The following is a 23365-nucleotide window of genomic DNA, read 5'->3' as shown; positions in this document are numbered from 1 at the left end:
ATCTTGGGGTCATGAGATCAAGCCCAGCATTGGGTTCCATAATTGGTGGGAAGTCTGCTTGAGGATCCTCTTGCTGCCCATCCCCCTTCTCTCCCTCTTTTGCTCTCTAAAATAAGATAAAATCTTTTTAAAAAAGGAATGAATGCTGTACATTGTCAGATGCTTTTTCTACATCTATTGAGAAGATCATATGGTTCTTTTCTTTTATTTTATTAATGTGGTGTGCCACGTTGATTGATTTGCCAATATTGAATCACCCTTGCAGCCCTGGAATAAATCCGACTTGATGGTGGTTAATGATTCTTTTAAAGTAATGTTGGATTTGATTTGCTAGTATCTTGTTGAGAATTTTTATGTTCATCCATGTTCATCAGGGAGGAATGTTGGTCTATAATTCTCCTTTTTAGTGGAGTCTTTCTCTAGTTTTGGAATCAAGGTAATGTTGGTCTCATAGAATGAGTTTGGAGTATTCCTTCCATTTTTTGGGGGGGAGGGTGAACAGCTTGAGAAGAATAGGAATTAACTCTTCTTTAAATGTTTGGTAGAATCACCTGAGTGGCTCACTCAAACATCCAACTCTTCATTTTAATTCAGGTCATGATCTCAGGGTCCTGGGATGGAACCCCCATGTCATCAGGCTCCCTGCTCAGCCATTTGGTCCTGGGATTTTGTTTGTTGAGAGATTTTTGATTACTGCTTTCATTTATTTGCTGGTTGTAGGTATGCTCAAATTTTCTATTTCTTCCTGGTTCAGTTTTGGTAGTTTATATTGTTGGTATATAATTTTGCATAATATTCTCTTATAATTGTATTTCTGTGGTATTTATTGTGATCTCTCTCATTCATGATTTTATTTACTCATTTATTCTCTCTATTTTTTTATAAGTCTGGCTTAGGGTTTCATCAATTTTATTAATTCTTTTAAAGAATCAGCTCCTACATTAATTGTTATGTTCTACTGGGGTTTCTTTTGTTGTTTCTATATCATTTATTTCTGCTCTAATCTTTATTATTTCCCTCCCTCTGTTGGCTTTAGGCTCCATTTGCTTTTCTTTTTCTAGCTTCTTTAGCTGTGAGTTTAGGTTATGTATTTGAGATTTTTTTTGTTTCTGGAGGTGAGCCTGTATTGCTATATGCCTTCCTCTCATGACTGCTTTTGTTGCATCCCATAGGTTTTGGACTGTTGTATTTTTATTTTCATTTTCATTTGTTTCCATAATTTTTATTCCTTTTATAACTTCCTAGTTAACCCATTCATTCTTTAGTAGAATATTCTTTATCCTCTGTATACTTGTGATATTTCCAAATTTTTTCTTATGGTTGACTTCAAGTTTCATAGCATCATGGTCTGAAAATATGCCTGGCAGAATCTCAGTCTTTCTATACTTGTTGAGGCTTGGTTTGTGAGTCAGGATGTGCTCTATTCTGGAGAATGCTCCTGTGTACTTGAAAAGAATGTGTATTTTGCTGCCTTAGGATGGAATACTCTGAAGTCCATCTGGTCCAGTGTGTCATTCAAAGTGTTTCCTTGTTGATTTTCTGCATAGGTAATATGTCCATTGCTGAAAGTGAGGTGTTAAAGTCCCCTACTATTATTGTATTATTATCAGTTGGTTTCTTTATGTTTGTTATTAATTGATTTATATATCTGGGTGCTCCCAAGTTGGGGGCATAAATATTTACAATTGTTAGATCTTGTTGGATAGACCCATTAATAATGATATAGTGACCTTCTTCATCTCTTGTTATGGTTTCTAGTGTAAAATCTAGTTTGCCTTGTATAAGTATGGATACTCTGGCTTTCTTTTGACATCCATTAGCATAATAAATGGTTTTCCATCCCATTCACTTTCAATCTGTAGGTGTCTTTATGTTTAAAATGAGTCTCTTATGGGCAGCATATAGATGGTTCTTGTTTTTGTTTTTTACCATTCTGATACCCTATGTCTTTTGATTGGAGCATTTAATCCATTTATATTCAGAGTGATTATTGATAGATATGAATTTAGTGCCATTGTATTATCTGTTAAGTCATTCTGGAGATTTTCTCTGTTCCTTTTTAGTCTTTGTTGCTTTTGGTCTTTCTTTCCCACTCAAATAGTCCCCTTTAATATTTCTTGCAAGGCTGACTTAGTGGTCACAAACTCCTTTAGTTTTGTTTGTCCGGGAAACTCTTCATCTCTTCTTCTATTCTGAATGACACAGCCTTGCTGTATAAAGTATTCTTGGCTGCATATTTTCCCCATTCAGCATATTGAATATATCCTGCCACTCTCTTCTGGCTTGCCAACTTTCTGTGGTAAAATCTACTGTGAATATGAATCGTCCTTTTTTTGTAGGTTAGAAATTACTTCTCCCTTGCTGCTTTCAGGAATTCTTTCCTTATCTCTATGTTTTGCAAAATTTACTACAATACATCTCGGTGTTGGCCAGCCTTTGTTGATTTTGATGTGAGTTCTCTGTACCTCCTGAATCTGGATGCTTATCTCCTTCCCCAGATTAGGCAAGTTTTCAGCTATAATTTGCTTCAATAAACCTTCTGTCTGGGGAATCCCTGGGTAGCTCAGTGGTTTAGCCTGCCTTTGGCCCAGGGCGTGATACTGGAGCCCTGGTATCGAGTCCCACGTTGGGCTCCCGGCATGGAGCCTGCTTCTCCTTCTGCCTGTGTCTCTGCGCCCCTCTCTCTCTGTGTCTATCATGAATAAATAAATAAAATCTTTAAAAATAAATTAAAAAAAAATAAACCTTGTCTCCTTTCCCCCTCTTTTTCTTGGACTCCTATGATACGAACATTATTACACTTTATGGACTTACTGAGGTCCCTAAGTCTACATTTGTGACCCAATACTTTTCTTTCCTTCTTTTCAGCTCCATTATTTTCCATAATTTCATCTTATATATCACTAATTCATTCCACTGCTTCTCCCATCTTTATGGTCATTACACCCAGTCAGTTTTGCATCTCAGTTATAGCACTTTTTATTTTGGCCTGACTAGTTTTTAGGTCTTTTGTCTCTGTGATAAGGGTCTCATTGGTGTCTTTGATGCTTTTCTCAGGCCCAGCTAGTATCCTTCTGATTGCTGCTTTAAATTCTGGATTAGGCATATTACTTAAACCTGTTTTGATTAGATCCCAGGCCATGAACTTCTCTTGTTCTTTTTGGGGGGAGGGGATGAATTCCTCCATTTTGGTATTTTGTCTAGATCTCTGTATTCTATATATTAGGAAAACCTGTTATGTTTTCTGCTCCTGAGAGTAATGTCTTTATGAAAAAGAGGTCAAGCAGTGCCCAGGGCCTGGCACTTCAGGAAGTGTTTCTGGTGTATTATATGCCCTCTGCTGTTGTGTTCTGGCTGCACTTTCCCTCTGGTCAGTCTTCTGCAGAGTTTCTCCTTGCCTGCAGTGGGAGTATTTGGAGTTTGTCCAGAATGTGGTGAGTTTTAACGAGGTGTGCTCTGGTCTGCTTGTTTAAAGAGGCCTGATCCTATATTCACTAGAGCTGAAGCTTTGCAGCCCTCTATGGTCAGTATATTGGTGTCTGAAGGGCATTTGTGCCAGTCTTCTGGGGGAGGGGCCCCCTGCTCTGGTTTTCAGGCACACTTGCCCTAGTAAAGAAGTACCTGTAGAATGCAGGGGGTGAGGCTTGGTGTGAGTGGCTCAGGCCTCCATTGTTGTTGTGTGTTGCTCACTGAAATCAGTCCTTTCTAATGAGCAGGGGAGAAAAATAGGGCCAGTCCCCTTCCTCACCCCTGGAGAGGAGAGTTCACACCTGTCACTGTCCAGGAAGCGCTCACAAAAGAGTGAACAGTCTGCCCTGTGTGTCCAAGGCACCTCTCATATCCCTGCCTTCACCCAGTCCATGTCCAGGCCATCTGCCCACCCAACAGTGAACCCATATTTTATCTCAGGTATGCTAGCAGAGTTTCAAAAATCCAACCTTTAGGGGCCTGAGGTGGTGCAGACCTGCACTGATTATCTGGGGGAGGATCTCCCTGCTCTGGGGCTCATGCAGTTTGTCCAGAAGAGCAGTCGTAACAATACATAGGAGCTTAAAGTTGAGTAAAGTGCAGTAAAAGGCTTGAGATCAAGTTACCCACCATCAGTAGGTGTCTCTGTCCCCATGCTTAAGGGGCAAGGAAGTGCAATGGTAATGCCATCTCTCCCAGATGCACTCCAAGAAGGGGGAAGCATCTTTGGGGATCATCAGATCCTGCTGTCAGCTCCTGAGCCTCTGTCCTTCTCCACAGGAGCATGGCAGTGTACGCCCAGCTCCACAATGGCCATGGCATGGACTTCTAAAACTCCAGTCTTTGAGCTCTACTGGTTGTAATACTCATTATAATCAGCCCTTCTCGTTTTCCCAGTTAGTGGTTTTGGGGAAGTGTTTTTCTTGTCTGATCCCCTGTGCACTGCTCTCTCTCTCTCCTCTCTGTGATCAGGGCTCCCTCTCCTCTGAAGCAGCCATGATCCTTTTCCCCAAAAAATCACAGCTCCACACTTACTAACTTCCATGATGCAGCCTCTTCTCTCCTTGTGCAATTCATTCCCTTAGTCCTTAGATCTATTTATTGGGTGTTAAGAATGATTTGATATTTATCTAGAGGTGTTCAAGGGATAAGAGAAGCATAGTGTTCCCCCTACCACCCCATCACCTTCTAATCCTCTTTCTGAACATTTTTAACTTTTGCACAAATGTTTAATTCCTCTACTCATCACTCTAAAAAGGCAAGCAACTAACCAGGAAAAATATGGGTTATGGGATATACAAGATATATATGGATTAATAGCATAACATTTAAAGGATTAATAAGATTAGTGATCTTATTCTAATGTAATATTCTCTACAAGGAAAATAGAAACTTGAGAGTGCCTGGGTGGCTCAGTCGGTTAGCATCTGCCTTTGGCTCAGCTAATGATCCCAGAGTCCTGGGATGGAGTCCTGAGTTGGACTCCTTGCTCAGCTGGGAGCCTACTTCTCCTCTACCTTTCCCCTGCTTGTGCTCTCTTGAGTGTGCTCTCTTTCTCTCTCAAATAAATAAAATATTTTTTAAAAGAAAAGAAAAAAAATTAAAGAAAAGAAAGTATGAAAGAAAGAAAGAACAAACATCCAAATAGAAAGATGGTGCTATGGAGTGAATATTTTTGCCTCCTAAAAATGCCTATGCTGAGATCCTAAGCTCCAATGTGATGGTATTAGGAGGTGAGGTCTTTGAGACATGCTCAGGGAGCCCTCATTATGGAAATAGTGCCCCTTCTATAAAAGAAACCCCAGAGTGCCCTTGCACCCCTCCTGTCATGTGTGGACAATGTGAGAAGATGGCTATATGAACCAGGAAAGGATCTTCACCAGACATTGAATCTGCCAGTGCCTTGATCTTGGACTTCCCAGTCTCCAGAACTATGAGAACTAAGTTTCTGGTATTTCTGAAATAGCAGGCCAAACTGACTAAGACAATTGGGTAAATGACAATTTCAAACAATCCATTGGAAACATATTTTTTAAGCAACTAGTATATGCTAGACAGGGCTCTAGGTAGTGGGAATTAATAACAGAATGAAAAAGACAGCCACACTTCCTCTGCTCAGGAAGCTTATAATCTAGTGCGAAGGTGGGCAGTAAAAAAGTAAATAGGAGGGGCACCTGGGTGGCTCAGTCGGTTAACAACTGCTTTTGGCTCAGGTCATGATCTCACAGTCCTGGGATGGAGTCCCACATTGAGCTCCCTGCTCAGCAGGGAGCCTACTTCTCTCTCTGCCTCTACCCCTGGTTCATGCTCTCTCTCTAATAAATAAATAAAATATTAAGAAAAAGTAAACAGGAGGCAGTTACATAAATAAACAACATGATTTCAGGTGGCAAACAAATGTTTTACAAAAGCAGGGGAAGTAGATAAAGAATATAGGGTAAGAGACTATTTTGCACTACAGAGTCATGGAATACTCCTCTGAGAGGGTGACACTGAAATAGAATAGAATGGAGTAAGAGAGTGAGTCTTGTGAAATCTGGAAACAGGGATGCAATGTGGCTAGAGAAAATCCACAGCATGATCAAGGTCTCTGAGAGAAAAATAAACTTAGCACAATGTAACAGTAATGAAATGCATGTGGCTAGAGCAGAGGAAAACAAGAAGGGTGGCAGGAAAGATAGAAGGTCCAGCCCACATGGACAAATATTTATAATATTTGACCAGTAATTCCAAATCTAAAAATTTATGTTATTGATAAAATCATTGAACATATATATGCACAGATATTCATACATAATTAAAAATATGCAGAATTGAAAAAAACCAATGTACAACCATAGAGATCATTGCATTAGTATGATATGACAATAACATGGGAAGTTATGCAGAAATAAAATGATATTTTCAGCCTACTTAATAAGATCAAATACTCAGGACAATATAATGAAACGAAAAAAGTAATACACAAAAGAGAAAATGGTTTTAATTTTAGTGAGAAAACAATGAAAAAAAAAGCAAGCAGATAAGAACATTGAAATGTTAGCAGTGATTATTACTGTGTTAAAAATTAGATGTGATTTCAATCTTCCCCTTTATGCTCTGTGTTTTCCATTTTGTCCGCTGGCAATGTGTCACTGTTATACTCAGAAAACCAGACAAAGGTTATTAAGAAACAAGTTTCCCCAATCATATCTTCCTTTTTATAAAATGGCCTATCATGGGTCCCCATAGTGAATTGTATATATACTTAGATGCATATTCTCTGGATGTATTTTTGAAAAGAATCAACACAGAATGAGGAGATGTTAGACAAGGAAATGATAGAAAGATAGTCAAACACTTTGTTTTGAAGATGAGGAGACCAAGGACCCAACAACATTTCATGGCAGGATTCAGACTAAAGCCTGTATGCCTTGATCCTCAGTCTACGATCCTATATCCCAGATCACCCTCTCAAGCCTAACGGCATCATTACCAATGTCTGGGCAATGGGGATCTGTCAGAATGAGAGGAGAAAAATGAATGGAGAAAACCTTTAACATGTAGGAAAAAAGATCTATCTTCAGTGAAGGAGAGGGGAGGGTGACAGTAAGACCTTCATTTGGCAATGTAACCATTCCTGGACATAATCAAGTACTAGGAAAACGGAAACAATAATTGACAGTTGAGATACAGTGAGCTGGCTAATAACCATTTTCAGACAACAAGCTCAACCAGGAAGATATTTAAAGCAGCATAAACCAGTAACCATCCATCCTTTATAAGAAGAACACAGACTGACCTAGAGCCTAGAGGGAAGGTAGAGGTCAGATAGGATGCCTAGAGGCAGGAAGCTGGAGAAAGTCTGTCTGTAAGAATACTACACCTCTCATTTCCCTGTGGTTCTGTATATTTGCATTCCTAGACAATAGTAGGTTACTCCCAGACCTTCAGATTCTTTAGATTGATTGTTGAGCATAGTTATTTCTACCATGACACACTTCATAGATATTTCCTTCATGCTTAACACACAAGCATCTGAATGATATAACACACATAATTGTACTGCAAGATCTGTAGTATTATTTAGCAATCCCAGTAGTAACACTAAATTCCAAAATACCTTCAGTGGCACAGTAGAAGAACAGAAGTTACTGTCTGACAGACCTATTATATAATCCTAATTTTGTCACTTTTAATTTTGGGTCAACAAGCTTCAGCTTCATCATCTGTTCTACCTAATAAAACTCAAAGGATAAAATGAGACACTGAATGTAAATCACAGGGGACAGTATTTGGAATAAGAAAGCACAAGATAAATATTACATGCTTACCTGCACGTTTCTTACCTTTGACTGTGTACACTACCCCTCCCCCTTCATCCCTTCCACTTTTTCCAAATATAATCAGAGTTCATCGAACTCGAAATCTACATTAAAGTTTTTAATGCTGCTCTGTAGAGCTGTACTTCCCATGGACACCCAATACTGGGTAATTAACTCTATCAGAGTTGAGATCTCCCATTACCCTAAAGATAAGGGTAAAGCTTCCTTTGACATGGAAGCCACTGAGATTACCCAAAAAGCACAAAAATGGATTTCAACAAGCCCGACATGAAATTTTATCACAGGTTTGCAGATGCTGCTTGTATATCAAGTGTGTTGTATGTGAGCACACGTGTGTGTGTTTGTGCATGCGTGCATGTGTGCTGTGCTTACATAAAGAAAGGGGGATCCTTTTTGACATGCAAAATCACTGAGTCAACAGAATAGTGAGCAATGTAATGATGGATTCTACTGCATTGTTGTCTAAGTGTGCCTTAGAGGCAGAGGTAAACCCACAGGAGGCCTTGCAAATTTCAATTTTCAATTCCTCCCCCACAGAGCATGAAATGAAAATGAAAAAAAAATAAATGTTGTCAATTTGAATTTTCTAATATATTTGGTGGAAAAATATTACGTTTGAAAGTAAAGTAATACATTTATTGTGGGAGCCTGAAACACTCACCCCAACTCCATATTCACCACCTACATTTGCACACTTACACATAATTTGTTTAACTATTCCCAGGAATCTACTTCACTGTTTTAAATTTTTGTTATTATGTGTATGAGAATCACCTGTGGAGTTTTCTGAAAATACATGAAATATTCTAATTCAGGGATCTGCATGTTTTAATGAATATCTCAGATCATTCTGGCACAAACAGTCATTACTATTCTGCCTTGAAAAACTGCTACTACTCTGCTATTCTTCCTAGTTAATTCCCTTCTAATGAGGCTTTCCCACTATTGTTTTCCACTGAGGAATATACTTTTTCCTTCAATTTTTAAAAACCATTCTCACATGTCTCACATGACTCTCTTAACTGCTCTTTTGCTTTTCTAATTCATACACTAGTCAATATGAAATATCTTCACATGGCTTCCAGAACACACATCTGCATCTTTTTCTTTCACATTTGTGGCCACTTCTCTGTAACCCTTACTGATCTCTACTTATCTCCCCAAGCTCTCCATGTTGATGCTCACAGGGCTCAGTCCTTGGATATTTTCTGTTTTCTATCAAAATCATTCCCAAATCTTATCCATTTCATGGCTTGTATACCCAACTATTCGACATCTCCACGTGGTGTTGAAAAAACACATCAACCTTGCCATGCCCCCACCTAAGATCTTGATAATCCTTCCAACCTGGTTCTCTTTCAGTGTCCTCCATCTTTCCAGTTGCCAAAATTCTGGAAATTATGTTTGACTCTTCCCTTTTTCTCATGCCCTGCATTCAATCCACTAGCAAATCCCACTGGTTCTCCTTAAAAACCTTTTTTGTAATCTGAGCACTTTCTGCCACTCCCAACTTCTCCACACATCACCATTTCTCACTCATAAGAGTCAAAGCATCCTCATTGATCTTCTTCCTCTCATGCCTACCTCCCTTTCTGGGCCATTCTACTTTCATCAGGTTGAATTAACTTGTTAAAATGTAAGTCAGAACATATCGCTGCTCAAAACCCAAAGAGTTGTCATCTCAGAGTAAAAGCCAAGTTCTATAATATGCCCCCCAAAGCCCTACAAACCATCTGACCCCAAAGCCACTCCTTGTCCCTCAGCTCCCCCATTTGTTCCTTCTGTACCAGCCCCCTGGCCTCTGGACTGTTCAGGGAACATGGTGGCACACTCCTGCCACAGAGTGTTTGCAACTGCTGTTTCGTCTCTGGAATGTGCTTCCCTCAGATATGTGCATGCTTTGCTGTCTCACTTCCTTCAGCTTTTTACTTAAAAAGTCATTTTCTCAGAGAAACCTTTCCTGCCTAATCTGTCTACAATTTCAACACTCCCATCCCCTGCTCCAACCTTCCCAAACTCCTGACACTTAATCACCCCATTCCGGGCTTTATTTTCTCCTCTTTGCTCTTATTCTAACCTGGTATGTATTTTACCTCTACCACTATAGTTGACTGCAAGCTCTTTGAGTGTTTAGTTTGCTGTATCCCTAGCAACTAGAGCATTGCCAGACACATGGCAGGTATTCAATAAATACTGGTTGAATGACTTTAAGAACAAATGTTTAATTCCTTGGGCCCAGCGATCTATCCAATTTGCCTCTTATATTTCTCCAGTTCTCTCCTTTATATCTTCCAATATCTTTTTTCCCATATGTAAACAAATACCTTTATGTGACTCCTGAAAAAATGCTGTTTTCTACCCTAATATTGTTTGGACTGTTAACTTCTTTTACTATAAAATGGTAGCCTTTGGCTTCCATGTGACAAACACTAATACAATCAACTTCTAATATAATGCTATTTCTCCATTTTACAAATGAGGAAAGTATTCTTTGAGTTAGCAATTTGAGTACCTTTTGTGGAGATCATTCTTTGATCCTCTTCAGTCCACCCCTAAACCTGGGGTTTCTTTCATAAATCACACTCTGCCTTTTTATACCAAAGACATGTTATAGGTTTCATGTGCACCTGTCCCATCTTTGAAACACTCCTAAGTCCTAATTAAGATGCTCTATTCTCCCACGATTTGCTTCATATACATCCAACTTTGTTCTTTCATATACCAGTTGTTTCTTAAAACTTGTTCTCTACCTGAACTTATCCTAAAGTGCTCCAGATAGAAGGAAGATTTGATGTATGTAGTTTTATGTTTGTCATTTGTCTCCAAGAATCTCTCCCTTTTTCTCTCATCCTATAAGATCTGTTTCCCCAGGTCTTTCAACAACTAAACCTCAAATTGCAACTCCACTTTTAAAATGTGTCATGCAAGGCAGTATTAGTAGTGATAGCCAATGTCAGCAGAAAATTTGGGTAACTCATTATTTGAAAATGGAATTACTGGCTTGTCAGTCTGGCACAGAATTTTGTGCAGTGAAGAAGTACCAACATATGTGCCAATTATCTCCCTTCAAATTTATGTTGCTTAGATGCATCCATAGGGATGATACAACAAAGATGAAATTTTAAGGCAGTGCAGATCTTGGAGGACAATGACATCTGTATCACTATTAGGATGTCTTTATCCTACTTTTAATTCTAAAGACTAAAGATAAGCTATTTGACATTAATGGAGAAAAAAAAAACCGAGAAAAAGTGAAAAATATCAGGATAATTAAATATTTTACAAGTCCACTTTGTTCTTCTTGCTGAGATTAACTTAATTCAGACACGCCTCATGAACACAGTAGCACCTCCAGAGAGGTGAATATTTTAATGCTCATGGTTCTCAAAATAAACGTCCTTCTTCCTTTATAATTCACCAACAGCCTGATGAGGTTACATTCTGTAAATCCCTATTTTCTTTAGAGTGATCTTGAACTTATCAATGTTCTCTCTGCATTTTTATTAGAAAAGTAGGGAGGGCAAAAGACTAGATTATGATGGCACTTATATTTAATTCATTACCTTTTCTAGAGATGATGACAGATTTTATAGTTATATTGCATTGAAGCATAACTCTCTTAATATATGGTAGGGTTTTCATTTTTAATAACTCCCTGCTAAAAGAAAAAGGTTACAGTTGCTGATTTATAAAAGAGGAAAAATACATACAATAAATAAAATAGAAAGTATGTATTTTTGAGATCATAACTTTCTAACTGTTGAATTTCAAATCTACTGATGTGTAACACACCGAGCAGTCAGTGAGGAGGAAGAAAGACCAAATGAAAAATCTGGAATGCAGCTTCAGTCTGTTAATGCTTCTGTGTAGACAAAAATCTCATCACAGGTTTTAGAAAGGAAACTCATACATCAGATTTTCAGCCAAGAGCTTATCAGATAATGGCAGATTCCTATGGCAGTAATTCTTTAACACGTTTTTTGTTAACTGTATTGTTTTCCCCATCATCCCTATCATGTGTCAACCAACATACCAGGAAGAAAGCCAGTTGGCCTGCAAATAGTTTATGCCAAGTGTGGTCACTGCAGCCACATACAGAGATCTTTCAATTCCATCAATTCTCTACCACTTGCTAAAATGGTCAGTCTGAATGCACATGTCTATCTCAAAATAAAAACTACTAAGAAATTATTGAATTATTCTGAGAAATTTGATGGCAAGATGGATATTTTAAAGTTCTAGCATCCTTTGGAGAATTAAATACAGTTAAACATTCCTAAGATAAAGTCTTAAGATATGTCATTGTTTTGTGTACCCTTGGAAAAGAAAAAAAAAAAAAAGCTGTCAATTAAGCTCCTAATTAAACTAATCAGTGCTTTGTTCTCTTTAGAAACGTTATACTTATTCAAAGAACTCTAATACATAATTTTCATATATAACTTATTCATACATAATTTTTTAAATTGCTTCTGTGCATAAATAAAAATGAAAGTATTAGCAGAATACATTGATTTAAGTATCCCTGAAACTTATTCCAATTCAGAATCCAACACTCCTGAATAATTTTTTGGTTGAGAATTATTAAACTCTGTGCTTTTCCATATAATTCTATTTTCTGGGTCATCAAGCATGTTGATGACATAGTATTTATTTGCAAAGTGCTCCACTATTGTCTTTGAACTTTGCTTCTACCCACAAACACCACCCTACAAGGTTCAATGCTTGGAGTTTCTGAATCTTACCAAAAGTGCCAAATGATGTCAACCATGTTACTTGGTCAAGAGTGTTTGAGAGAAACAGGGTTTATTCTGATTGTAGAGCTGTTATAAATGAGAAATCAAAATGCATCTTATTATTTTAAATTTACTTATTCATGAGAGACACAGAGAGAGAGACAAAGACACAGGCAGAGGGAGAAGCAGGATCCCTGCAGAGAGCCCGATGCAGGACTCGATCCTAGGACCCCAGGATCACGACCTGAGCCAAAGGCAGATGCTGAACCACTGAGCCACTCAGGCGTCCCCAAAATGATCTTAGAATTGAAATATATAGTACCCTATTTGCCAAATATGTCAAGTAGTTTTTGTCTTTCCTATCCAGGACACCAATTTTATGGACAAAAACTTATTTTTACATGGATTCTGCATTAACTTCTGTTTTATTGACCGTATTCTCACCTCCCTCACCGTTCTGGTAGTTTTCTTAAATATCAAACTTAGTTTATCAGTGTTCTCTGAATACCGACCATCCAATTCAATTTAAAGGTGAGTCTAAGTCAGATTTCCTTGTAATTCAGTGTTTCCCAAATTAATGTCTAATATATTGGGAAAATTCTGGTTTAAGCAAAATTAAACAGGTTGTTTTACGATAACTTTCTCAGAGCCTATAACATATTGATTTATATTGTGATTGTCTGAGAGCAGCAAATTATGTAGTATTTCTGAAAATTATTTGATTATTGAACATTTTTAATAGAATATGTTATAAAATTTGTGCTTTGAGGAACAATATGATAGTTAGCTAATATTCTTCACAGGGTTTTTTATAATGTCTTCTCTTTGCTATGTGGGACTCTAAATTACTAAAAATCAGGGCTTGCATGTAACTCCATATTTATCCAGTATCATCAAAGAATGAGATGGTCATGAAGTAAGCCTTAGGTAATAGAAACTTATTTATGGACAAAATTATTTGCCTTTTATCAAACAGTGCAGTTACATGATTCTATAACATATGTTTGTTTTGTAAACTGACCTAACAAGGCCATGAATGAAGTAAATCCTAGGCTTTTTGAATAAGTATGAACCATCTCTGGCAGCTAGGGTAGAAGGCTAAATGTTTTTTCCCTCACAGCTGTCCTATCAGTTGTTATATCACAATAGAAGGATATCTGGGATGCCTGGGTAGCTCAGTGGTTGAGCATCTCTCTTTGGCTCAGGGCATGATCCTGGGCTCGTGGGATCAAGTCCTGCATTGGGTTCCCCTCAGGGAGTCTGCTTCTCCCTCTGCCTGTATCTCTGCCTCTCTCTCTCTGTGTCTCTCATGAATAAATAAATAAAATAAAAAAAAACCAATAGAAGCATCTATGCCAAACAGATAAATGTTATTAGCAAACTAGTATAAAGCAAATAGCCAGTTATTAAAGCTGCTCTGAGGACAATCTAATTCTGCTCAGATTCTTCAACCTTGTATGGCAGACTTACTCTGAGGTGAACAGAGTTGTATCCTGTCAGTAGGACTCGTCGGCTTTGTACTAGATAAGGAGACAAGGAACTCTGTGAAGCAGGAGAATATAGGTCCCATGGGGTCTGGTCAAGACTGCACTCTTCACCAGATATTCAACTGATGACCTTGCCGAATTCTTATACCTCATTCATTCAAGAAGGGAGTCTGAGCAGTACTTCCTACCAACCACATATATATAGGACACTATTCATGTCACTAATGAAAAATAATTTCTAGTATTGCTTATACAAATTAACAAAATCTTCATGTGTATATTTGGATAAAGATATGCGGGCATCAAGCATTCAAATTATGTAATGCTGATTTCTGAGAGAGATTGTTTTTACAAATGCTAACCAACTATTGCTTTGGTTTAAATTGGAGTTAAAACTTATATACACATACATGTATGTACAATGTTAACGTTTGATTTTTAAAAGTAAATTTCCATTATATTGGCAATGTAAAACTTTACCATATTAAATAGAATATAGCCAAATGAGTTTAAATGTATTTATAATAATTAAGCACCATTATTCTATTTCTTAATTCATGGAACATCCCATTGATATGTAGGAGCTCCAAAGAGATAAATCAGGATGTTTGCAAGCATATTCAATAACCACAAACTCCATACTGAATTTTACATTCTTTTGTTTGTACGTCTTTTAAAAATCCCCTCTCGTTCCCAATTTTACCATATTAATCTTCATGTTTCACCCTCCAATCTGCTGCTTAATAGAGAAACCTCGTATTTGATCCAATTAAAATTATATACAGGGGCTCCTGGGTGGCTCAGTAGGTTGAGCATCTGCCTTAAGCTCAGGTCATGATCTCAGGGTCCTGAGATCAAGTCCCATGTCAGGCTCCCTTCTCAGTGGGGAATCTGCTTCTCCCTCTACCCTTCTCCCTCACTTGTGCTCTCTCTCTCTCAAATAAATAAAACCTTTTAAAATGTTTAAAATTATGTACAAAGTAAGACCAAGCTAGCTCTGAATTAGGCCCTAAATCTTTCCCACAAAGTGAAGTACACAGACTTTCCACAATGATTTTAGGAATACCTAGTTTGGCTTTTCAGAGACTGCCTCTCAGTTTTATTATAATTGCTTCAAGTTGCTGAATAAGTTATTTTCAAAACAACGTGAAAAATAAGTTATACCAGATTTTATTAGCCTTAATGTTTTCATATTTTCTGCAGCTATGTTTGGCTTCCAAAGTGAATTCAACAACTTTTCAAGCCTAGTAAAATTAATATTGTCCTAGAAAAAATGATTATACCAACTTTAATGAATTAGAGAAATATATATGCATGGTCATCACACTATTCAAGATGTTGGTCAAATTAACACAATTCATTTGCATATGTTTTATTCTCAATTTAACACCATCCTGGATATGCCTTAGGACCATATTAAGAATGCTGCTGTGTTTCATGGGGGTCTAGACACACTCCTAATAAGAAAAACATTTGAAAATGACCTGAAATAGAACTATTAAAAATTCCCAGCTGTGCTGCATATGATAGGATTATTGTTCAAAAACTAAATAATCTTTTTTTTTTTTTTTTTTTTTTTAAAAAAACTAAATAATCTTGAGGGAGATATAACCACAAGAGTACAACATCCTACAGTTGGGAAAAAACTTCTAAGGCCTTTCAAAACTTCTCCTTAGTGAAATAACTTCATTTTTAATGTTCCTGTTGTGTACACAGACCCCACATTAATGCTTTTAGTAAATTAAACAACAACGACTTTTCTCCTAAGATATAATAATTCACTCTATTTTTAGACAGGTCAAATTAGGTTTTTTTTTTTTTTGCATTTTTTAAACATACTATTAATTGGAATGTCCCTAGTTCTACAAAGCAGGGATTATTTATTTATTCTTCCATATAATAGGTCTTCAAGTACATACAGATAATCTCTCTGTCTCTCTGCACCCTTCACCTCTACCCCAGCTCTCCCTCCATTCCTATTCTCACACTTTTATCTTCATAATCATGAGGACAGGGTCCCTGCACACATACTTTGCTATTCCTGTGGCTTCATCCGTCCTTATGCACATTAGTTTATATATGGTGCACAGGCAGATTTTAAAGCCAAGTCATTTAAGGAACAATAAATTGGACAGATTTTTTAATTTGCCTTTGTTCCCTTGAAATGACCTGCTTCTTTCCTATGGTCTCCCACATCCTTTCTTTGTCACACTTTTATCATCCCTGACCTTGTCCAGCCCATTGGTGAGATTGCATCTCATTGATTGTGCTGCATTAAGTCAACAAGATTGCTGATTCCTTCGAACTCTCCTCAGAGGTCTGGAGTTTCACCTCAGCCAGCTCTGAAACAGAAAGGGCCAATAAAACACTTGAACTACTGGTGGCTTTTCATAGCTTTCATAGTAGCCTCAGCTCAAAGGTGAAAAATGCAATTGTGAAACATGTCATTGCCTTACAAAGATGCCACATTCGGTTATACTTCAGGGTCATTTCAGGATTCTTTAGTTAATCAGAATAAAATATTGAAAAAAATATTTGTAAAATTATGCTGATAAGAATAGTGAATAGTGTCTACCTATGGTCAAAACAGTCTCACCTTGGTTGAAGTTTAAAGTTTTCAAATGAGGGACAATTCATGGCTTTACTCAGGAAACAACTTCCATGTGGTCTCCAAAGAGAAAAAAAAAAATCAGAGAGAAAAATCAGAATCAGTGCCTCATGATTTATTTCCACCACAGGTTAGCTTATTAAAAGTAAGCTGTAGGGTGGTTGGGTGGCTTACTCAGTGCCAGACTTTTGATGTTGTCTCAGGTCATGATCTCAGGGTCATGGGATCTCTTGAGCATGGAGTCCACTTGAGATTCTCTTTCTCTCTCTGTCCTCGCCCTGCTCACATGCTTTCTCTCTCTCAAAATAAATAATAATAATAATAATAATAATAATAATGAATAAACTTTTTTATTCATTTTATGCAACACTTTCAGTACTTTTTTCTCTTCCATAGTGCAACGTTGCTTTCTTTAATAGAAAATATATAATGAGGGATGTCAAAAAAGATAACTAAGATTTTAGAACACAAAAGATGGCCTCGGCCTCAAATCCTCAAAAGCAACTCCCTAATAGAGGGGAATCACACATCCACATGGTGAAATTAGTTGGCTAAGAAAAGGTGATCATTATTAAGGGTTAAATATTCATTCAGGTTTTAAATACTGTCATTAATAAATTCAAAATGGGCTCAAAGGAAAAGAATAAATGTACAATATGGAATTCCAAGGGACATAAATATGGGGAAATACTTTCTTGATTGAACTAAAATTCTCACTCAAGGAAAGGGACCTGAATACCAATTTTTTGCTCAAGCAATGGCAAGGTATGAGGAGAACTCAAAATATGACAGTTCACTGGATATAAGCCCACCTTATAAAGAGAAAAGTGCAGCATTCTAAAGGAGACTGGCAGACATCCCAGATCAATTACATAAGTATTTCTGCAAAATATGCAACATACTCATCTTGGAAACCTTAAATTTAGATAATGCAGCTCAGGAATGGAAAAATGGAAATAAAACATATAACTAAGCTCAAGAAAAATTATAGATGTAGGGATTCTTTTCCATGATAGTCATATAACTCAATGACTCACTCTATTAAGCTGAATCACTGGTTAATTCAATGAAGTAAAAGAAAACTAATGCTTGACAGAACAAAATACTTGATTGACTGGATCTGTTCGTTGTCAAAAAGTCAAGCTGATAGTCTCACCACAACCAGTTATTAAAGATCAAATCTGGAAGTTAGTGTTCAAAATATGTCAGGACATAGCTGGATAAATTGTATCTGACATTGCTATGTAGGAATCTAGACAATACTTGCTGATTGTCTATACATGTTATGGGGGGATCCCTGGGTGGCTCAGTGGTTGAGCGCTTGCCTTTGGCCCAGGGCAGAATCCTGGAGTCCCGGGATCGAGTCCCGTGTCGGGCTCCCTGCAGGGGGCCTGCTTCTCTTTCTGCCTGTGTCTCTGTGTCTCTGTGTCTCTGCCTCTCTCTGTGTGTGTGTGTGTGTCTATCATGAATAAATAAATAAAATCTTAAAAAAAACATAATACATGTTATGGACAGAGTAGAGTATAGTGTAAATTGAACACACCAGGGCTTATGATTTTATTACTATATATATAATTTTCTTCAAGTTAGGACCCAGAAAATAGAAATAGGCTTGGATATGAGCCCGTCAAGTAGATATCAAGTAAAACCTATCAACTGTATTGTACTTTTTTGCTATACATCTAATACGTGCCATTGCAAGTATAATTTTAAAGAAAAGTGCTTAACAAGAAGGGATTTAGTGCCATGCATGGTCTGTTGAGGAAGGGCAATGCTCAGCATGGGCTCCCTCACCAATAATTAAAAAGAGGAATAAATAATAGTATTTTGAAAGACACTAAATAAATCAGTAAGCTTTAGCCCTCCTAACAGCCATAATTTCAGTCATTTCCTCTCTTCTTAAACACAGAGAATATAACACTTTTAGGAAAAGGTGCTTAAAAAGGCTTTCTACATTATTTTTTACTGGTAATAATAATAATGGAGATATAAGGATAAATATGATACATGTAGCAAATGAGTCAGTTAAAAACATGATAATTTAATAAAAGGAAAATTTAATTGTTAAAAAGACAGTAATTCAATGGGTTAAAAAATGATGTGCTTCTTGTCGATGAGTCAACAAAATTTAATGGCATATTTTGCACATCCTTGATATAAAATATTCTGTAAACATGTCGGTATTCTAGGTCTTTCAAATCATTTGGAACTATTTAAAAAATTCACCATGGTTTGTCATCTTATGAATATTTAATTTCATTTTTTGGCACCAAATATTCAAACATTATCTTTTATTCAATTACAAAAATCAACTGAGTTTAATCCAGTTTTTCTGAGCCAAATTATAGGTCAAAATCATGTTGCTGTTGTAAAGCACTGGAGTTTATTTTGTCTCCTTTCTGAATGTGTCATAATATTAATCAACTGTAGTTCATTTCCTCAGTTATCCCCATCACTAAACATATTCCTGCTCTCTATGTTTTTTTTTCTCTCTATGTTTTTATACATTAGAATCACTGATCTCCTTAAAGAAAATATAATTCTGAAAACAAAAGTAACTATTAATATTAGATGATAAGCCAAACTTTGAGTTAGTTTGTTACAGTAGTTATTCCTCGTTATCCACAAGGGATATGTGCCAAGAACCCCAGCGGGTGCCTGGAGCTGCAGACAGCCCTAAACCCTATGAATACCATGTTCTTCCTATACGTACATATCTACCATAAAGTTTAATTATAAATGAGGCACAGTGAGAGATTAACAACAATGATAATAAAATAGAAGTATAATAATCATATACTGTAATAAAAGTTATGAGAATGTAGTCTCTCTCTCTCTCTCTCTCAAAGTATCTTACTGGACTCACCTTTCTTCTTGTGAGTATATGAAATGCTAAAGTACCTATGTGATGAGCTCATGGGAGGTTAGGTGCGTGAGTAACTGTGATGTAAAACTAGGGATACTACTGGCCTTCCAAAGAGTCATCAGAATAACCATCTGTAGGCTTCAGACCTTGGTTGTCCACTGGTAACTGAAAAAGCCAATAGTGAAATCACAGTTAATAAGCATGGGAATACTGCATATGTTAGTTATCAAAATTTCAAATATCAGCTCATTAAAGTTTGTAGAAAACTTTTATTTGTGGATATACTCAAAATTTCTAACAACTTTTAAAATGCATTTGAGCTTGATAAAGCTATATATATAGACCAGGGTTAAGAGAGAGAGAGGGAGGGAAGGAGGGAGATAGCGAGATTTTACAAATCAAACAAAATAGATTTCCAAAAGAAATCTTGAAGGTCATCTAGTGTAACACTCCCATTTTACAGAAACAGATCTATGTCCCATAGAAGCGCAATACTTCCAAAGATCAGTAGTCCATCAGCAGAGCAAAATTAGGATTTTATGTCAGAGTGTTCTGCTTTTTCTGAGATCAGTGAGTTGAAGATGACTAATCCAGGGATGTCCTCTTTGAAGAGAGCAGGCTTCATAATCTAAATACTATACTCAAGAGAGAGTTCCTGCACTGAGTTTGAAGTTAAAACTGGAAGAAGTCTAGTTTAAAAAAATAAAATTGGTATGAGCCGCTTGCAGAAATGAGACATGCCCCGTTTCATTCCTTTTCCACCGTGGCTTTTATGAGTTTGTGAAAGAAGCCAAGCATATTTGAAAATGTAGTGGAAAACACCATTCTTGTGTTCTATTTATGTAAGGAAGAGAGTATATGAAAAAAATGGTGTCACATCCTAACCTACCCTTTCAGCAAATCATCACTGCTAAGAATATGTGTTTGAGATAAATGCCACTTTGCATGGATCTATTATAAATTACTCTCATATTTAAATTTTTTTCTAAACAGTAGAAATATCAATTATATGAATGTCACGGAACAATGGCTAAATATAGAATAGTTAATTTATTTTATCCTGAATATTAATAAATATTTATAAATCTGATTCATTGTGTTGGCTCATGTTCTTTTAACTGGCTTATCAGCATTTAAAAATGTAGTGTCAAATTCTATGTTTTGCTAAGTTAGTTTAAGATACAGGTAAGAAGTAAATTGAATCATCGTTTCTTTTATTTTGATACCAGACCTTTCTCAGACTGTCAATATATCTTTATTAAGGGCCTATTCTGTGTACAATGATACATTAGTTGGTGTAACCAACTTAATTTGTAAGAATTAATTATTAAGTAATACTGAAAACCAGATTCGGAAGAGTTGATGAGGCACAGCTCCCTAGTTTTTTGGTTTTATCATTGATTTTGGTATTTACTGACATTAAAAATCAAGAAAATGCAGATTCCATGTGACATCCTTTACTATTCTCAGCTAAAATTTTGGCATTATGAATTTACAATGCCTTTACACAGTACACAGTGTTAGTATCTTGGGCAACACTATTTTGACTGCTTTAAATTCAATATTTTATATATTTAGATAAATAATCCTCTTTAGCATTTTGATGCTGGTCACAACATACACCACTTGTACTTTTTTTTTTCATTTTTTCATATATCCTCATTTCAGGAGCTAGGTCTGAAATTTAATAAGCGTTTTCAACCACTTTTAAAAAATGGTATATTTTAATTAGTAACTCATTCCTACCTCATCAGTTTCTGACTCTTTTCTCATATACAACATATATCTACATATATGTTATCTATCTATCCGTGTATCCTTACTTGTTTATGATCTCCTTTTCATTAGAATGTAAGCTCCAAGGGATTAGATACCTTTCTCTCATGTTCAGTATATTATCCCCTGGGGTTTTAGACTAGGGCATGGCAAAGGGAAAATCTATTGCTTAATTAAAACCTGTTGAACAAGTAAATGAATGCAAACCCAAGTTTTACGCCTCTCCTTCATGCCTCTTAAAGGGATTGATTATATTTTGAGACAAGGCGAACAGCCTTTTGGGACACCTAGGTGGCTCAGCAGTTGAGCCTGAGCCTTTGGCTCAGGGCATGATCCCAGAGTGCTGGGATCGAGTCCCACATTGGGCTCTCTGCATGGAGCCTGCTTCTCCCTCTGTCTGTGTCTCTGCCTCTCTGTGTCTCTCATGAATAAATATTAAATTCTTTAGAAAAAAAAAAAGGTGATCAGCCTTTTTTCTAGTGACTTTCAAACTTTTTTGATCATGCTCCATAGAAATATCTTTTATGTCCCCTATGGATGTGTGTTTAAAACAAAACAAAAAAAATATAAAACAATGTTAGTATCTGCCATGAACTTTGATAGTTAAATCTCAAAGCTAGTGTATTCCATTCTATTTATGGAAAAAATAAAGCTGGAGAAACAGGATTTATAGAGCAGTAAAAGTCCATATGACATCATACTGATGAATATGTGTGATTACATATTTTTACAAACCATAGAATGTACAACACTAAGAATGAACCATAATGTAGCCTTTACGTGTAACATATGTAACCAACTGTGTACCATAATGTAAGCTTTGGGTGATTATGATGTGTCAGTGTATGTTCATCAATTATAACAAATACACCACTGTAGTAGGCCCTGGTTGATAATGGTAGAGGCTGTGTTGGGGCAAGTGCAAATGGGAAATCTTTGTACTTTCCATTCAATTTTGCTGTGAAACTAAAACTTCTCTGAAAAAAATAAAGTCTTAATAGAAAAGGTGATCATGCTGGTCTTGAAATTTGCAGTTTGTGAGACCGTATTTCAGACAGAATATCAGGAGATGAACCACATGAATCTCGGCATATGTGGAAAGAACACAGTTACCCTAGTCGGTGTTGGAGGTCTCCCTCCCTGAACTTCCTACTCTTCTCAGCTGCTTCCAGCTGTCTTCCAGATATCACTTACTTTTCACACCCCAGACTTTCAGGGGGTGGAAAGGCCTAAAGGAGACCAGTAAACGCTTCTTCTAGGTCTCATCAATGAGCCGCTGAGAGATTGTGTAAATTTGGATTTTAATTCAGCTACAAAGTTAAATACTAAAATTATTTCATATAATTCTCTCCACAACCATACAAACTAAATATGCCCCCCACCCTCTCTTTTCTAAGTAAAGACACTGAGGTTCTAGAGGTCAGGTGCTTAACTCAAGGTGACAAGGCTAGTAAGCAACAGAGCCCGAGGCCTACTCCTGTTCCAAATATAGTTCTTACCCGGGCAGACAGATGCATGACGCAGAACTTCCTAGAATCCAGTCAGTTCCTCTGCACCTCTGAGCTCCCAGATATAGAGAGAAGGGAGGCCCGAGGACCTGGTGCTACGGACCTTGAAGTGACAGAGTGTAACGCGTGCTCCTGTCCAACCTCACCCTGACCTCTAGCCCCCTCTACTGTGCAGGGCTGGGTGGGCATTCAGGAGCACCCTCGACCATTTCTAGCGCACTTCACCACACGGGGGCCCTAGAAGGAGGACCTGCTGTTCCCCCCTCCCCCCACCCCCGTGGAATAACCTTGACTTGGCTAAGGTCACACTCACCGGAGCTCCCGTGCAGCTCAGAGTCCAGCACTGCCTCGCTTGCTCACCTGGTGACATCCTGTGAAAGCAGAATCGGATTGTGGTTCCTGCTAACTTCCAACTCCAGGCCCCATCCCTAACCGCCCCCCAACCACGTTGGGAGCTCTGCCCGCCACTTGGGGAAAAGTGCTGGGATTCCGGCTTCCCGGTCTCCTGATTGTCCCGCTGGCGGACCGAGCAGGGCTGACCCCGGGGCAGGTGGGGAGAGCCAGGTCCCCCTCCCGGCCCCCGCACCCCTCACC

At 37.5% G+C, this 23365-nt stretch overlaps 1 long non-coding RNA gene across 2 annotated transcripts; it reads right to left on the bottom strand.

The window, feature by feature from the left end:
• Window positions 1-15591: 15591 nt before the first annotated feature.
• LOC144311163 (uncharacterized) lies at window positions 15592-23340 on the bottom strand. Of its 2 annotated transcripts, none has more exons than XR_013376724.1 (5): window positions 23085-23340; window positions 19488-19652; window positions 16796-16920; window positions 16610-16681; window positions 15592-16355 (listed from the first exon to the last, which is right to left on the bottom strand). It is a non-coding gene; the product is annotated as an uncharacterized LOC144311163 (long non-coding RNA). The 2 variants fall into 2 exon arrangements; XR_013376725.1 differs by lacking the exon at window positions 23085-23340 and adding an exon at window positions 22763-23036.
• Between the last annotated feature and the right edge of the window lie 25 nt (window positions 23341-23365).

The sequence above is a fragment of the Canis aureus genome, chromosome 3, assembly GCF_053574225.1.
Source record: "Canis aureus isolate CA01 chromosome 3, VMU_Caureus_v.1.0, whole genome shotgun sequence".
Taxonomy (NCBI): Eukaryota; Metazoa; Chordata; class Mammalia; order Carnivora; family Canidae; genus Canis; species Canis aureus.
The sequence above is the reverse complement of the archived record's forward strand: the minus strand, read 5'-3'. Positions and strand labels throughout refer to the sequence as shown.